We start from the raw sequence: 18,240 nt of genomic DNA, 5'->3' as shown, positions 1-18,240 counted from the left end.
GACAGAGTTCAGGTGCTGTAGCAAGTGAGTTGGAAGTAATTTGTGTACTTCAGAAAACAGGAGGAAAGCCAGCAAGCCCTTGGAGTCACTTTGGTTCTTGGTTGGAGAGATGCAGGTCCAGTCCTTCTCACTATCAGGCAAGAAGGGCAGCAGGTCAGCACAGCAGAGCAGGAGTCCAGCAGAGTGGCAGTCCTTGTAGGAGCGCAGCAGTCCTTCTTCCTGGCAGAGTATCCAGAGGTGTACTGAGTTGGTGAATCCTGAGGTCCAGTACTTATGCCCAGATGTGCCCTTGGAGTGGGGAGACTTCAAAGAGAGGCCTTTGAAGTGCACAGACTCCCTTCACTTCCTGCCTGTGCGCCAGACTAACTACAGGGTGGTATGCAGCCCTTTGTTTAAGGACAAGACACAGCCTATTCCGGTGAAAGGGTGAGCTCCTCCCTCCCTTCCTCCCCAGAATGGCCCATCAGGGTGTGGATGGCCATTCAGTGACACCTAAGCTTCCTTTGTGTGTGGTTGTCTAGACGGTTCAGAGACAGGCAGAAGGCACCAAATGGTAGAAACTACACTTATAAAAGGTAATCCCAGTGTTATCCTCAGGGAGAGATAGACCTTGTAATAGAGAAAAACAAATTTAAGAGTTTTTCACTACTAGGACATGTAAAACCTAACCAGACATGTTCTACTTTTAAAATACATTGCACCCTGCCCTTTGGCTCTCCAGGGCCTACTGTAGGGGTGACTTATATGTATTACAAAGGAAAGTTAAGTCAACATGACAGTCTAAAACTGCACACACAGGCTCTGCCATGGCAGGCCTAAGACAGGTTTGAAGTTCTACTGAAGTGGGCGGCACAATCAGTGCTGCAGGCCCAATAGTAGCATGTAATTTATCTGCCCTGGGGACAGGTAGTGTTCCTTAATAAGGACTTATAAGTAAAGTACATATGCCAATTGTGGATAAGCCAATGGGACCATGTTTTAAGCAGAGAGCACATTCACTTTTGCACTGCTTAGCAGTGGTAAAGTGCCCAGAGTCCTAAAGCCAACAAAAACAAATTCAGCAAAAAAGTGGAGGGAAAAGGTTAAAAGTCTGGAGATGACCATGCAGAAAGGGCCATTTCCAACAAAGACTTAAAAAAAAAAAAAACATGATCCTATCTGGAAATGTGCATGTGCTGCCCTCGTGCTCTGTACTCACACTGTAAGGTGCAAGAGTCCAAGATCACCAGTTCTATATAGTCCAAGGGCATATTTATAAAATGTTTGCATCACTCTTGTACCAATGTAGCACAAGTGTGACCCAAAATCTAGAATGATATTTACCAAGCCAAAAGAGGCCAACTTGCGTTGGTAAATCTGGAGTAACACAAGGCAGCACAAGTTGCTGCCTTGTGCTTCTCTGCCCCAGGGACACATTCCATGGTTGGTGTTCCTATGCATACACCCATGGATTTTGGCACATTCCTAGATTTACCAAAATTGGTAAACTTAGGAATGCCACAAAATGTTACGCCTTCCAAGGGGAGGCATAACAAGGAGAAATATCTTTATTTCTCCCTGCATTTTGCAGCACACATAGAAAGAGGAAAAGCCTCAGAGGACTGTTTTTGTGCAGGAAGGTATTCCTTCTATCTGCAAGGGGGGCACCCTTGCATCTGTGTTGGCTCATGGCAGCAGTTTGTGCGCTAGCGCAGGCAGAGAGCAGGAATATGCCATATCTTGATATATATGGAATATTCCTGCCCTCTCCCTTTCATGCCGCACCCTGCAGCAAGGTGTCTTGCTGCGATGTGTTGCATGATTTTATGATAAATATGGTACTAAATATCTGGACCCTGAAAATATTAGAATAATTCAATAGCGCAGGGTGGGTGTTGGGTCCTGTTGAACCTTATGAAAAGATACAATCACCAAGGTAGTGTGTTGTGCAGTTTTTTTCAGGAAAGATCTCTGCGGTCAGAGCGTGGCTATCCCTCAGCCAGTCAGCTGCTAACTGACATCCCTGGAATGCTGGCTCTCATGTCACACAACAAGGCTTGTAAGCTTACAACATATCTCCTTTCCTTATACACAACAAAAGATAATAAACATGTACATTAAAAAAAACAAAATTACACGTAATACTCTTCAAACAAATTACAATAAGCAAAAATCCAATGTGCAATTAACATTGCCCTAACAAACCTTGGCCCTAAATATGACGTTGGCAGTAAATTCCGAATACTGCCATGGTGACGGCCGTCAACATACCGCCGCAGTGGCGAACATCCGTCTGCCAGATTATGACATACACACACAAAACCGACAGAAACCAGCCACAACCACAAATCCGCCAGACCCAACAAATGCAATAAACTGTTGGAACTAGCACCTATACCGTTACGTCACCAAAACAACACCCTCCAAATAATGACCTACAAATCACCACAGCGGACATTCAATGGCGGTAAACCATTGCCGGTGCACACCGCTGTGGCAGAAATGGCCACCAAAAACAAAACAAGACAACATTGGCCAGAACAAAAAAAAACACACCTGACACAAATACACACACACCCACTAGCACTATAAAACACACCCCACATCACCAACAAACGTTTGCAAACATGAGAAGACCGCTACACCTTGCCACGCCAATCCCAAAGATAACTGCTAACACACACCACAACTACCCATTTATCCGTCATGCACCACACACCACACACCCTATCACATCACTCATCACCCTCTGCACGACACACACACCACACAACACCCATGTCCCTACAAAGGCACCCCTGTTTCACTGAAGAGGAGTTGCGGGTGATGGTGGAGGAAATAGTCCGGGTAAAGCCACAGCTGTTTGGAGCCCAGGTACAGCAGATCCCGAATTGCCAGGAAGATGGAGCTATGGTGGAGGATCGTGGACAGGGTGAACGACGAGGGAACAAACCCACGGAAAAAGGGCGGAACGACCTACGGGGGAAGGTGCGTTCCATTGCAGCATGGCACCAGCTCTCTATCAGGAGGACTGGCGGTGGCCCCCCTACCTACTCTCCCACCATTGACAGCATGGGAGGAGAAAGTCTTGGCAATACTGCATCCTGAGGGCCTCACTGGAGTACCCGGAAGACTGGATACTGGTGAGTCACTATTACCAACCCACCAACACCCATACCTGCATGCCATGTCACCCCCTCACCCTGACTTCCTTCACCCCACTCCCTCCCACACGGTGCACCACCCCAATTACCACAACTAAATGTCTACCCCTACATGCCAAACCCACTGCAAGCACATCCCTCCCAGCTCTGCATGCACACCCACCACCAATGCATGGACAGCATGTAGAACTACCAATCCCACAATCCATCACCATACACTACCAAAGGTGGGAGGACAACACCAATATCATTGGGAAAGGTAGAAATGCTAAATATGTGACATACAATCACCCTAACAAATCGCTTACATCCCCACAGGTGCACCAGCCAATATCAGCAGCAAGGAGGTGCCATGGCAACCCAGTCACCCACAAGAAGATGCCCTCAGTGATGAAAACAGCTCTGGAGGTCTTGATCTAGATGAACTCACTGGCTTATCTGAGACCACAGGTCAGTTGGCTACCACATCCCACAGCCAGTCCACCACGGGACCCCCTCCTCAGACTCAAACACCACAGCAGCCAGCCAACACCCCCAAACCTTTGTCCACAGGACACGTCAGTCAGTAGTGTGCCCACCTGTACAGGGACCGGAGTCGACACCACACAGGCAAGACGATGAGGGTCCTGGTGTAAGTGGGAGTGGGCACACCATTCTGGGGACACAGGCACAGGGGGCCAGGGACAGTCGGAGGACAGCTGTGCGCCAGCGGGAGGCCAGGCCCAGGAAACCAACTGCTCATGAGGCACTCACAAAGGTCCTGGGGGCATACGAACAATCCCAGGACAGGATGGGTCAGGTGATCAACATCATGCAGGAGAACCAGTGGCTGCAGGGGGAACCCCACCAGGAGGTCATGCAACAATTGCAGTCGTTGAATACTACCATGGCCTCCATTGCAGGGGTGCTGAGTGACATGGTGAACATTATGCATGAGTATACAAAACACCAGCGAGCCTCTCCCACCAACCAGTGTACTGACCGGCCCACCACATCTGCTGCAGCAAGTGGACAGGAGGCCCCGTCACAGGAATCACAGGCCACCAGCACGCCTCCCCCTGCAGACGGTGAACAGCCCCGCAAATGTTCCTTGCAACCCAGACAGACACCAGAGACAGTGGCGAAGACCACGGCAGGAAATTAGCCCCTCCAGAATGTCCCCCTTGTGTTCCACTGATTCACCTTGTTCACTTTGGAATGCCATTGCTCCTCTACCTCTGGCCCCATGGACACTGGAACTGTGATATAAACAGACTGGGCCACTACACTAGACTTTTCCCAACTATCACCCCACTCTATAGCATTTTCCTTTGTATTTTTGTAAGTCAAATAAACACCCTTGAACACAACTAGAGTAATAGTGCTTTATCAGTAAGAAATATGCAGTGTATTCAACTGCATTATCCTGTGCAAATGCCCTGTAATGTGTTAATCCATCCAACAAATGTGTTCCGCAGTCTGTAGACATCATATCAGTACACTGTTGTGACCACACCATATTCTGCAATAATGGAAAGCGAAGGTGACGGTCAATTGTGATGCAAATCTAGTGACTGGCACAACACAACAGCCACACAGCACATTACTAAAATGGAGAAATGTATAGATCAACAGTCTTACGTGAGTATCATTGGAAGTACTGCTGAATGATATGTGTCCCGTTGTCCACATCCTCCTCCTCCTCCTCACTGTCCTCAGTGTCCACTGCAGCCACAGGTGCATTGTCACCCCCCTCCTCCTGCAAATAGGGCACATGCCGTTTGAGGGCCAAATTGTGCAGTATGCAGCAGACCACCACGATCTGGCAGACCTTCCTAGAGGAGTAGCATAGGGATCCCCCTGTAAAATGGAGGCACCTGAACCTGGCTTTCAGGAGACCGAAAGTGTTTTTCACAATCCTCCTGGTACACCCATGTGCACCATTGTACTGATTTTCAGCCCCTGTTCTTGGATTCCTAACAGGGGTCAACAGCCAGGACAGGTTTGGCTAGCTGGAGTCACCTGGAAGAAGTGAGGGACACACATTAGCCACGCACAATGGCATGGGGTATGACTCCATTAGGCATACACTGACATACGTTGGGTGGGGGCTCAAGCTCACCTATAAGCCACACTCTGTGCCTCTGTAGTCGTGCCATCAGCTGTGGGATGCTGCTATTCCTCAACACATAGGCATCATGCACAGATCCAGGATACTTGGCAGTGACGTGGAAGATGTACTGGTCAGCAAGGCACACCATCTGGACATTGAGAGAGTGGAAACTCTTCCTATTCCTGTACACCTGTGCATTTGCCCTGGGAGGGACAAAGGCAATATGGGTCTCGTCAATGGCCCCAATCACATGTGGCATGCGTCCCATTGCATAGAATCTAGCCTTCACAGTGGGCAAATCATCAACCTTGGGGAATGCGATGTAGCTGCTCATGTGCAGCCAAAACCCTTCCAAGCACATTCAAGAACATTGGCTGTGACATTCCTGCAGCCAAGCCCACATTCACCTGGAAAGAACCAGTTACCAGGAAATGGAGCACTGACAGTACCTGCACAAGAGGAGGAATTGCTGTGGTGCTATGGATAGCAGGTATCAGATCAGACTCCAGTTGTGCAGACAGCTCTGTGATTGTGGCCATGTCCAGACGATAGGTGAGTATGGTGTGCGGGTCCTCCAGTGTAGCCAAGCCCACAAGGGGTCTGTACACGGGTGCATACTTCCTTCTATTCCTCTGCAGTGGTTGGTATCGAAGTGAGACAAAAGTAATAAGGGTGTGACAACAGGACCTATGGACACACTACATCTTAGTACACAGAGCATGTATGTATGTAGGAAATCAGATTTGTCTATGTGTGTACAGAAGACACCAATGACGCACATATGAATTCAAAACATGAGGTCCAGCAGTAGGAAATGGCAACCGCCTGTCCTGTATGCTGGGACAGGTGGAAGTGACCGCATTCCACCGGCGTTAGGTGTGATCGTGGTAGGCGGTCTGCACCGCCGTGCTATTCCTCATTCACTAACATGGGGCTCTATGGAGTACAGGAACCAATGATGATCAATGCCGGCGGTGACGGTTTTCACCGCCGCGGACGTGACCATCATTTTCTTTCTACAACTTCACTTGATTCCTGACTTTCCATGGTGATACATCTCCACTGTGTGTGCTGCTTTGACCTGTGCCTGGAACCTGCCATGGCCCATGCCACAGGCGAAAGGGCCCCAGCTTTCACGTCGGAGGAATTGGAGAAGCTCGTGGATGGGGTCCTACCCCTGTATGAGCAGTTTTATGGGCCTCCAGACCAACAGGTGAGTACATCATGGGTGCGTTGCATGTGACATGACTGCATGTAGATGTATGTGTGAGCTAGCAGTGTGTCATTTGGAAGGGGGTATGGCTTCAGGCAATGTGCACCCAGAGGTACGGGTCATGTGTGTGCTTGATGAGGGGCAAATACAGTAAGAGGGCCATTTGTTTGACAGGCTGGATTGTATGGTTCATGGTGTCCTTCTGTCTGTGTTTCCTCTGCAGGTCAGCGCCGATCAGAAGAAGGGGTTGTGGCGTGCTATCGCCAATGACGTGCGGACCCTGAGGGTCCATAACCGGCGGAGCACCCACTGCAGGAAACAGTGGGAGGACCTGAGATGCTGAGTCCAGAAGACCACAGAGGCCCAGCTGGGGACGGCTCACAACGAGGGAGAGGTGCCCGTCGGAACCTGACCCCCCCAATGGCCCGCATACTGACAGTGGCCAATCCTGAGCTGGATGGTGCTTGAGGGCAGCACAGCAGCCACAAGGGGGTGAGTACAGGGTGTGTGGTATTCACTTTTTGTTGCCTGGCATGGGATTTGGGTGCAAGGTTCTAGTCAGTGGATGCCCCAATATGTTGGTTTAGCCATTCCTGGAAGGTCCTGCTTAGCTATGTAGGGTGGTATGCATTTTTGGTATTGCTAGGTAGCAAGACAGGGCTTAGTTGGTCCCAGTAGGTGTGCAGATGGTAGTGTTTGGGTTCCTTCCTGCTGTACTACCTAGGCAATGGTTTTTCAATGTGGTCCATACTGCGCAATGTAAGTCCCAGGGAGTGATTGTGGTGTGTATGTCATCTGTGCTGTTGGTGCTGTGATTGACCCTGTTCTCCCTTTCTTTCTCCCCCACCCTCTTTCCTTTTGTCATCCTGTCCATGTGTGCATTAGCATTATCTGGTGAAGGAGCCAGTGCACCGGCGAGTGAAGGAGCTGCAGCCAACGGGACCCAGGAGGCAGAGTCCACTGGCGCCGAGGGGACCAGTGGGTTGGAGGGCGAGGGGAGCACCACGGGGAGACTGGAGCTGATACTACTGACTCAGATTCCTCCTCTGATGGAAGCTCCCTGGTGGTGGTGGACCCCTCTGGGACCACCCCAGCTACAAGATCTTCCGCCACCCCGTACCATCACTGCCCTCTCAGTAGCCCTCACCCAGTTGTCCATGCCCTTTCACCCAGGAGGGTGGGCCTCTCCTTCACCACAGGAACCTCAGGCCCTGCCTCAGTCAGCCCTGCTGCCCTCAGTGAGGAGGCTATTGACCTCCTGAGATCCACCTCTGTAGGGCAGTCAACCATAGTGAATGCCATCCTGGGGCTGGCATCCCAGGATGGCATTCATGGTGGCTTGGCTGCCCTACAGAGATCGTTTCAGGCTCTGGCCTCCTCTCTGAGGGCAGCCAGTGTCCCTGTTTCTTCCGTCCCCCCTCCAACTACCTCTTCCCAGTCCCTGTCTCCTCTTCTCCAACCCGTCCCACACACACATTCTGACAAGCATGCACCCAAAACAACAGGCAGGACTCGCACAGATAAACACAGGCACCACACTTCACTCCACATGCACACACGCAGATGCACACACAACAACAGCCACAGCCTCCACTGTCTCCCCATCCTCCCCCTCCCTCACAGTCACATTAGCACTCACACCTACATACACTGCATCAACAGTCCCAGATAATGCCACCTGTACAGCCTTGCCCACAGTTTCCACAACAGCAGACCCGCAGACATACACCCCACACACCACATGCGCAATCACCACCATCACCATCACCACCTCATGCAGCACACCCACCTCACTTGCAGACACCACCACAACATACATCCACACATCCTGTTTGTCCTCCCCACCCTGTCTGCCCCCTCCCTCCAAAGACACATAAACGCTTCCACTCAGACACCCAACAGCCATCCACCTGACACACGCACACTGTCCATGCACCTGCACCCAAGTCCGGCACACCTCATCCTACAACCACTTCCTCTACCTCCACTCCCATTCCTCTTCCCACACCCCGCCCCATTGGTCCTAAGAAGCTTTTCCTTTCCCACCTTGACCTCTTCCCTAACCCCACCCCCTGTCCTGCCCATAAGAGGAGAGTCCCCTCCACCCAGCTGAGTCCCTCCATCTCTCATTCCACTCCTGTTCATCCCCTTAAGAGTCGCCCCACCACTAAGGGGAACAAGAGTGGCACTCTGGCCCCCATCCCAAGGCCACTCCTCCGCCTCCTACCCAGAAGGGCAAGGACCCACCCCCTCCCAAACCCAAGTCCAAGGTCCTCCCCTCCCAGGAAAAAACACCCCCACCCCCAGTCTCCATGCTCCCTGAGGTGCCTGCCTGCCATCTCCATGATGCCCCTGCCCAGTGGAGTGCCTAGGTTGTCAGGAGTCAAGTTGGGCCTTGGACGTTCTGTGGCCATTTGCAAACTTTGGACTGGCCAATGTCATTATCAAACATGATTACAGTGGTTGGACCAGAGGTATGTGTCCTAGCTTTCTCTGCTCCTGGGTTCTGTTGCTGTCGATTTACTCTGCAGATTGTTCTGGGAGTGTGTGTGTATGGTGTGTGTTGTGCATGTGTGTGTCACTCTCCCCTCCCTCCCTTGTGTGCTAGGCGGCTGTACTCACTGTCGTCGTCTTCGTTGGTGGACGGCCATCGCGTGGTACAGCATCGGGAAGATTTCCAGTTCTGGTTCCATGGCAGCCGCGAACTCCTCTGTGTCCCTGGAGGCGAGTGTCTCCTTTTATCTGATGTATTTCTACCAGGCTTTTGGTTGCGGTGCTAACGACCCGGAAATCCTGGCGGTCTGCTATGTCATAATATGGTGAGTGGATACTTGTCTTCCTGCCTGTAGGCGGCTACCGCCGTGGTCAGTGGTCATACCGGACTGTCGGTTGGGGTGGTACATTGGCTGTATACGGGAGGGATCATCTCCATTGTCATAATTTGACGGTCATTACCGCCAGCCAGGCGACGGTACTACTGCCATTGCCAGCATGGCGGTCACCTGACCGCCAATGTCACAATGAGGGACACAGTCTTCTAATTATGAGGGTGGATGACATCTTCGTCTACTTCTCCAACTCTCTCTCGATTGGTTCGAATAAGGAGAGGATGAGAAATGAGTTCCCACCATCCCATTCCCTCTATCCCATTCACCCATACCAATGTTCTCAGAACAATGCAAGGGATGGCACAATTCTTCATCTGGCATCATCATGTAAGTATTGTCTTCCTGTTTACCCCCATTCACCACATCAAGACCTCCTCTTTGACACAAGGCCACACACCTATTATTCCACCTCTCTCCATTGTCTAATACCACAAAGAACCGATGAACCTCCAGAACTTTGTATGGACCTTTGAATTTTATCAGACCACACCCCTTTCTACCACAACAAACCTTCACCAAATCACCTACTCTAATGTGTCCAGAACTCTCCACTCCTTTCATTTGATCCCCCTGTGGGGACTTCACCTGTGACCGACCTGTCACTTCTTTAATCCAACCTGGAACTAACTTTGTCCCTGGCATCCTACCATGTATTAATTCAAATAGCGTCTTCCCTGTGACTCCATGATCACTTGTTCTATTCACCCATACCATTTCTGTCACCATCCTCTCAACATCTTGACCTCCCACTACCTCCATTTAGATTGTCCATTTAATCACTCTGTTCACTCTCTCAGCAATACCATTCCCTTGTGGATTATATAATGAGGTACAATTGTGTTTGACCTCCCAAAGAGTCCAAAAATGTCTTCATTTCATGATAGGTTAATTGGGTACCATTATCCATCATAATAATCGGCTGAACTCCTTCCTTGCTAAATATGGTTTTCAACTCCTTTATGGTTGCCCTAGTGGTGATCTCTCTCATAAATTTAACTATCAACCATTTGGTGTTAACATCAACTACCACCATGGTGTATCTTAAATTAATACTTCATTAATAGGCCCAATAAAATCCAAAGCCAGAGTGTGTTGGATCTGTAGTTTGTCCTAAGTCTGTTTGATTGCCTACTCTTGATCGTTTCTCACCTTATTTGCATATTTCACAATTCTCCACCCACCCATCTACTTGGTCATCCATTCCAGGCAACAACCAATCTGCCCTCAACCTTTTCTTAGTTTTCGTTTGACCCAAATGACCTTTGTGTGCTGTCCTTATCATCTTATGTCTCAAACCAAAGGGAAGAATACATTTCACGCCCTTCATTATAACAACATCATTACAATTTAAAAACTCATCTATTATCTTAACATACAGTCTTACACGTGTAGACACCGTACTTTCTCTTCTTATTCCCAACAAAATTAAGTGTTTTACTTCCTTTAAAGTAAGATATGCTTCCATTTCACTGATCCACTCTTGTTCAGTAATTGCATGCGCTCCTTCAACGTCCATCACATTCTGTACGGATGCCCCTTCAGCTTCTCGAGATCTGACAGCTGATCCATCCACTTCCTCCCAATTCAAGGACATTCTGGATAAACAATCAGCCTGAGAGCTCCTCCCACCTTAAATATATTCTTCTGTGTAACAATACTCCTGCAGTCGAGTTGCAAGTCTTGCCAACCTTGCAGATCCCTTACCAGCTCCACCAGGCAGAAGAATCTTAACTAGGGGCTTGTGATCTGTTGTTAACACAAATTTAGTTCCTCATAAATATGTCCTAAAATACTCTACTCCCCATGCTGCTCTCAGTCACAGAGTAATTCCTCTCTGAAACTGTCAATGTTCTAGAAGCAAACACTACTGTTTTCTCCTGCTTTCCATAAAATTGCGACAAAACCGCTCCCATCCCTGTGGCACTAGCATCTACTGTAAGAATCAATTTCAGGTTTGTATCAAAAGGTGTTAAAATACCAGCACTACAGATTTAACACTTAATGAGATCAAAACATTCCTGCTGTTCTTTTCCCCAAACAAAATTGACTCCCTCTTTCAATAGCAATCGCAAACATTCTGTTTTGTCTTTTTGAAACAAATTTCAAATAGTATTCAATTAAACCCAAGAAAAACCTTAAATTATCCTTATCTTTGGGTGATGGGGCCAATCTTATAGCATCTAATAAGTTTTCCTTAGGCTTCACTCCATCAGCTGTGATACTAAATCCTAAGTACTCCAAATGATCTACCAGAACTTTGCATTTATCACAATGAAGGTATAAGCCAGCTTCCCTCAATCTATGAAGCACTTCCCCGAGTACCAAATTATGTTGGTGTATCTCCAAAAGCCAGAATAACATCCTGGAAATAGAGAACGTTATTCACCCCCTTGAAAATTTCACCCATCATTCTCTGAAACACACTCACTGCTGAACAAAAACCGAATGGCATGCGAGTGAACTAGAACATTCCCTCCATTGTGACAAAATCTGAGAAAGATTTAGAATGATCATGCAATCTGATCTGATGATACGCATTTTTCAAATCTAATTTAGAGAAAAGCTTCCCTCCACCCAAGGCTAGTATCAATTCATTTATATTGGGTAATAGGTACGTGTCCACCACCACATTCTGACTTAATGACCTAAGGTCCACACAAAGCCTGCATTTTGCATCTGATTTTTTCGTCATAACTACTGGTGAAATCCACTCCGATCTTTCAATAGGTTTGATCACCCCATTAATATGCATATCTTCCAACATTTCCTTCATTGCAGCTCGAGCTACCAAAAGTATTCTTCATACCTCATGTTGTACTGGTATGGTATCCGGCTTGAGCACAATTTTGTGGACATACCCTTTCAAACATCCCAACTCTTCCCAAAACGCATCCTGTGCCTCTCCTAAAATATCAGACAAAGTTATGTCCTCAATCACCATTACTTGGTTGTGTGCTCTCGGGTTCACAGGTATGTTAAGATCATATTGAGGTGTACAACCTAATATTGGTGGCCCATCTTTGGCTACATATACCTTCCCCACCATCTCCCTTCCTACAAATGTTATAGTGGTGTCCATATATCCTACAAGTTTGATTCTTCTCTTTGATGCCCTCCAGGATTGATATCTTTCGGGAACAACTTCATATGCATCCAATGTTTAATAAACATGTCCCAAGGAATAATTGTTTACATAGAACCCGAGTCTATCATAAGTTCAACTGTTTTACCATTGATGACAAACTTAGCCATCGGTCTTTTCTGTCATCCCTGGTCCATCTCTGCACTACCTACACAAAGCATTCTACCACTTTGTTCTGACTGTACACCTCTTCAACATCTACCATAGCTATTCTGCTTGCACACAATTGCTAAATGTCCCTTACGTCCACATTTCCTACATGTTTTATTTATAGCGATGCACTTGCGATTCCCTGCAGTATGAAATCTACTGCGACACCTATAACACAACTTTAGTTGCTGTTTGAACTGTGGCACACCAATGCCAGCTTTTGTTGGTGCTCCAATATCAGTAGTAGGCTTACCCCCAACAATGCCCACATCATTATTTCCTTTACCCATTTCTTTCTTACACAGTTTGGATTGCTCCACAACTTTAGCAATATCGATAGCATCTTAAAACGAAGGATTCTCGCTTGCCCAAGGTCTTTCCTGAATTTCCTTACTCTTACAATGTAAAATAAGTTGGCCATGAACTAACTCATCAGTCATTTCGCCAAATTTACATTTTAAAGACAATTCCCCCAACTTTGAAATAAAGTCATCAATTGTCTCCCCCTCAGCCTGTGAGTGCGTGTAAAATTTATAACGGTTCATTACTATATTTATATCTTTAGCAAATCTTTCTCCTAAGTGTGATTTTTGCTTCAACATAAACATCTTCAGTATGGTCACCATTAGATGCTGTTGCCACAGGCAAGTACTTGAAAATATGTTGACCTTGTTTCTCTAAAGCATTTATCAGTAAGGCTTTCTTCCTGGACGCACTAAGGCCCATATTTATACTTTTTGACGCTAAACTGCGCTAACGCAGTTTAGCGTCAAAAAGTTTTGCGCCGGCTAACGCCATTCTGAAGCGCCATGCGGGCGCCGTATTTATTGAATGGCGTTAGCCGGCGCAAGCAGACCGGCGCTGCCTGGTGTGCGCGAGAAAAACCACGTACACCAGGCAGCGCCGGCGTAGGGGGAAAATGGCGCATGGGCGTCTTAAAATGGGGCAAGTCAGGTTACGTCGAAAAAATCGTCGTAACCCGACTTGCGCCATTTATTTTCGACGCCCATCCCCCATCAACATGACTCCTATCATTGTAAAGATAGGAGTCATGCCCCCTTGCCCAATGGCCATGCCCAGGGGACTTCTGTCCCCTGGGCATGGTCATTGGGCATAGTGGCATGTAGGGGGGCACAAATCAGGCCCCCCTATGCCAAAAAAAATTATTAAAAAAAAATAAAAAAATACTTACCTGAATGTCCCTGGGGTGGGTCCCTCCAGCCTTGGGTGTCCTCCTGGGGTGGGCAAGGGTGGCAGGGGGGGTCCCTGGGGGCAGGGGAGGGCACTCTGGGCTCATTTTGAGGCCACTTGTCCCTTAACGCCATGCCTGACCCAGGCGTTAAAAAGCGGCGCAAATGCGCCGTTTTTAGCCACGCCCACTCCCGGGCGTCTCTTTTGCCCGGGAGTATAAATACCACGTAAAGGCCTGGGAGTCATTTTTTAGACGGGAACGCCTCCCTTGCATATCATTAACGCAAGGAAGGGGTTCACGCTAAAAAATGACGCACATTCCGGGAACTTTGGCGCTATTCGCCTCTAACGCCATAGTATAAATATGGCGTTAGTTGGCGTTAGTTTAGCGTCGAATTTGCGTCGAAAAAAACGACGCAAATTCGGCGCAAACGGAGTATAAATACGGCCCTAAATTCTTATCCTCCCAATGCCTCTAAATAAGTCTCAAACATGCATACCCAATCTTCCCATTAAGTTGAGAGCAGTCCTTGTTCAGCAAGAAACACCGGAGGAGGCGTAATGGCACCCATAGCTTGCATTGTTACTTATGCTGAATATATATAAATATATTTGTGTTTTTTTCCCTTCTATAAACAATGCAACAACAGTTGTTAATATTCTTGTGAAAACTGAAAAGTTATTAACACCCAGTGTAGATAGTATAGTTCTCCTGCTTTCACAACACGACTGAAGTTTGTTGTGCAAATCACTGTACAGAAGTAAAGTGCACAGTTATAGCAATAGTTCAGAATACCTTTAACATTGGTGCACGCATCACCATCCTTCCTGGCACACACACAGAAATATTGATGTGTGTATCACTGTATAAAAGTAATGTGCACAGTTACATCAATAATACAGGATTCCAGTGGAAAAACTTAAAGTATATTTAACATCGGTGTGCGCATCACCGTCCTTCCCGGCACATGCATAGAAATATTGGTGTGCATATCACCGTGATAGGTCCAAAGCAATATGGCGCCTAGGTACGTTCAAAATGTCATCCGTGACTTCAAGCGTCTCCTTGTGATGCGCAGGCACTAAAGACATGCGGATGCAGGCTGACGTTTCAGCTTTCAAGCATAAACACATGCGTGAAGAGCAACAAAGTGAAGCTCACACGCAGCTCACGTGCAGATCCACCGCTATGTATCCACTTCTCACAAAAGCGGCCAGTACCCCAAAACTCAACAGTACCAGAATCCCCAAGTAGGTCTGTTGCCACACCAGTGCGCATTGATCGCCACCGCACCTCGCCTTCACTATCGACTGTTCTTAGAAATGTGAAGTTGCAGCCGCAGAATGTTCCCAAATGGGTCCAAAGCCACCTCTGTTGACCGCAAATGCTGACCGACTGACGCTCGTCCCCAGTGTTGAACTGTATGAGAAGATACAATCACCAAGGTAACATGTTGTGCAGTTTATTTTCAGGAAAGATCCTTGCGGTCAGAGCGTGGCTATCCCTCAACCAGTCAGCTGCTAACTGATATCCCTGGAATGCTGGCTCTGCTACTGGAGCGTAGAACACAACGATGCTCTAAGTTCCATGTCATGTCACACAACAAAGCTTGCAAGCTTACAACAGGTCCAAATACCAACATTGGAAAGACCATAAAGAATGGTCATTAATGGTTGTCACCGGCCAGTTAAAGCCTACCTGGATAACAGATTTTTTTTCTTCTTTAAGACACAATGTATAATAGTGTTTTAAAAACCAGCCCAGTGAGAAACATTCACAGCAGCTAAAATAAATTGTTCATTAGCATTTCTGTTCTATAACAACAAGAATGTTTCCTTAATGCGCATAAAGGTAAATTAAATCATGCACAGAATTTGCAATAAGAATGCAAGTTGAAAAACTGAGAAAACCTTTTCCTGTGTGTACCATTATTACTTTGTTAGCTGTTGTTGAAATTTAACACTGTAAAAGGTTGACCCTGCAATCATCAAAGCCTCACCTTTGTTTAAAAAAACGTGAGTAAATAAAGATGAAATGAAGGTAAAGGAAATAAAAGATGAAATAAATTACAGTTTGTCTTAAATGATCATATCTAGCAGTACCGAGAAAGACCCCATTTCAGAAAACTTTCCTCTACAATAGTCCACTTAGGAAGTGGTTACAAATTTAAAGGAAGGAGTGTGTGTTTTTTGAAGAAGTCCAACCAAGCCTTTGTTGTTGATCTATTGAGTCAAGCACCATAGAAAAGAGGTAGCAGCAGAGTTTCAGTTTCAAAGATGAACAGCATCATATGCCAAGAACGTTGACCTAGCAGTGAAGTCATCGGCATGTGACACTTTACATGACACTTTACATACAGGTCACCACTGCAACTTTAGGCCGGAAACGTTTTATAAGCTAAAAGATCTAGTTTTATTTTCTCTTGCTTAAAACGTCCTCTACTCCAATATAAGTTGACGGAAATTACATGTCCTTACCCTCCTCCCCCCCAAAACGGTTTCCATTTGTTGGAGGAAGTGTATAATAAGCCTGCTGCCACATAAAAAGTAGAAAACCACTACTATGTGCCCTGGTTTGGGCTAAACAGTAGAGACTGTGCACTGTTTGCAGCGACAGCTACAGCATATTTTAAGGGGAGGGGCGGGGCAAATATAAAAATATAACGACAAAATAACTTACCTTTTCCCTTTGCCGCCTCCTGCCGCGCTGGTCCTCTGGTCGTCTTGTGGTGTCCCAACGTTGGGACACCAGCACAGGCTCCCCAGCAAACCTGGCACTGCTTTCATGCTAAACCTAGCATGAAAGCAGTGCCAGGATTGGTCTGAGCGGCTGGGACTGCCACAATCCTGGGGTCTGCGCAGGTTCTCCAGTCCGGCTCTATACACAGCCAGGCAGGAGAAACCTAAGTGCGCATGTGTGTTTGGCTGGCCTGAGATGGCCGGCCTAGCACACATGTGCACTTTGTGCACTTAGTGCACTCCACTCCTCCCACCTCCCATGGCCCAGCCCCGCCACACCCTGAACAAGCTGCTGGCTGAGCCAGCAGATGAATGATAAAACGATAATTAAATGTTGTTTTATCTGTCATCTCCTGGCTTAGCCAGGGGGCGACGCTCCTTCGCCATTGGGAAGGAGCCCCTCTTTGGCCAGCGACTGGATTGAGAGCATGAAGGAGATATTTGTTTACCTGTCCCAGTCCCAGGTTGAGTAATACACGGACAGTGGCTTTGCCATCAAAACTCATGAACTACATGAATGAAGGTGACATTTGTCGTCATGTTCCAACCTCACGGGAACCATTGCTTAAGAAAGCTTGAAATTAGATGTATTTCAGAAGCTCATTGATTATGTTTATAAATGTGTAAAGGGTTGTATAATGGCACACTGAGTCTAAGAGAATCGTTCGTGTGTTTCTAACTGTGTAAAAGGATGCATGATGGTGTAACTGTGTGTAGAGTGACACTGAAGAGCACTATGCATGGTGGATGTGTGAGTGCGCAATGGATGGTGTGTAGGTGTACTGTGTTTGAAGTTTGTATGTATGAAGGTAGACATGTTGTCTTCTGAAGGTACCTATGGGGGTGTATGATGGTGGCTGTGTTTGTTTTTGATGGTGGGTTTACGGAGGCATGTTCGTGGTGTGGGCATTTGAACGCAATACCAATCTTTTGTAGAAAATGTGTGAGCACATATTGGTGATTGTATGAACATATAATGGTGGCTGTGTGGTCATATTTGATGCTGGGTGGATGGCTCTTTGCTGGAGCAGTGGTTGATTTGTGGTGGTAGGCGACAGCGGGCCCCACCAGCACTTGTGTGGGGGACCGAGACTGTATCCCGCACAAAGGTAGCAGCCCTGCTGGTCCATGCCTTGTTCAAAAAATAATCAGGTCTTTGTTGACCTGCCTGTCGCTCTAGCCTGCACTTGGTCCACCTGTAACTCTCCTCAGCTATCCTGCAGTTACACACATGATTGTGGTGTCTGTGACAGTGGATTAATTTTCAGAGTGGGGATACTGTGATCAATGTTACGTCACTGAAGTCATTGGGATTATAAAAAATGCAAGTGTCACACAAAGTACAAATACAGCAAAATAATCTCAGTCATTCAGCAGGAGAGTGGTAAGGGTGTTGAATGTAGTGCTTTGTGCATTTTGGAGCACAAAACACATACTAAAGCATTATGTGGTAGTGCACCATCATTTACAGACTGGACATTTTCCACAAAAAATTATCTAAGGCACAAATCTTATTGTGGGAATCAGTTTTCAGAAAATATATACCATTTGGACATCACCGAGTAAAGTGTTTCTTTGTCTTGATCCTATTAAAAATATTGCTTCCATCACATTTTAGAATTACAAATAAAGGGGCATATTTATACTCCGTTTGCGCTGAATTTGCTTCGTTTTTTTCGACG

This window comes from Pleurodeles waltl, chromosome 3_2 (genome assembly GCF_031143425.1).
Source record: "Pleurodeles waltl isolate 20211129_DDA chromosome 3_2, aPleWal1.hap1.20221129, whole genome shotgun sequence".
Taxonomy (NCBI): Eukaryota; Metazoa; Chordata; class Amphibia; order Caudata; family Salamandridae; genus Pleurodeles; species Pleurodeles waltl.
Note: the sequence above shows the minus strand (reverse complement) of the source record.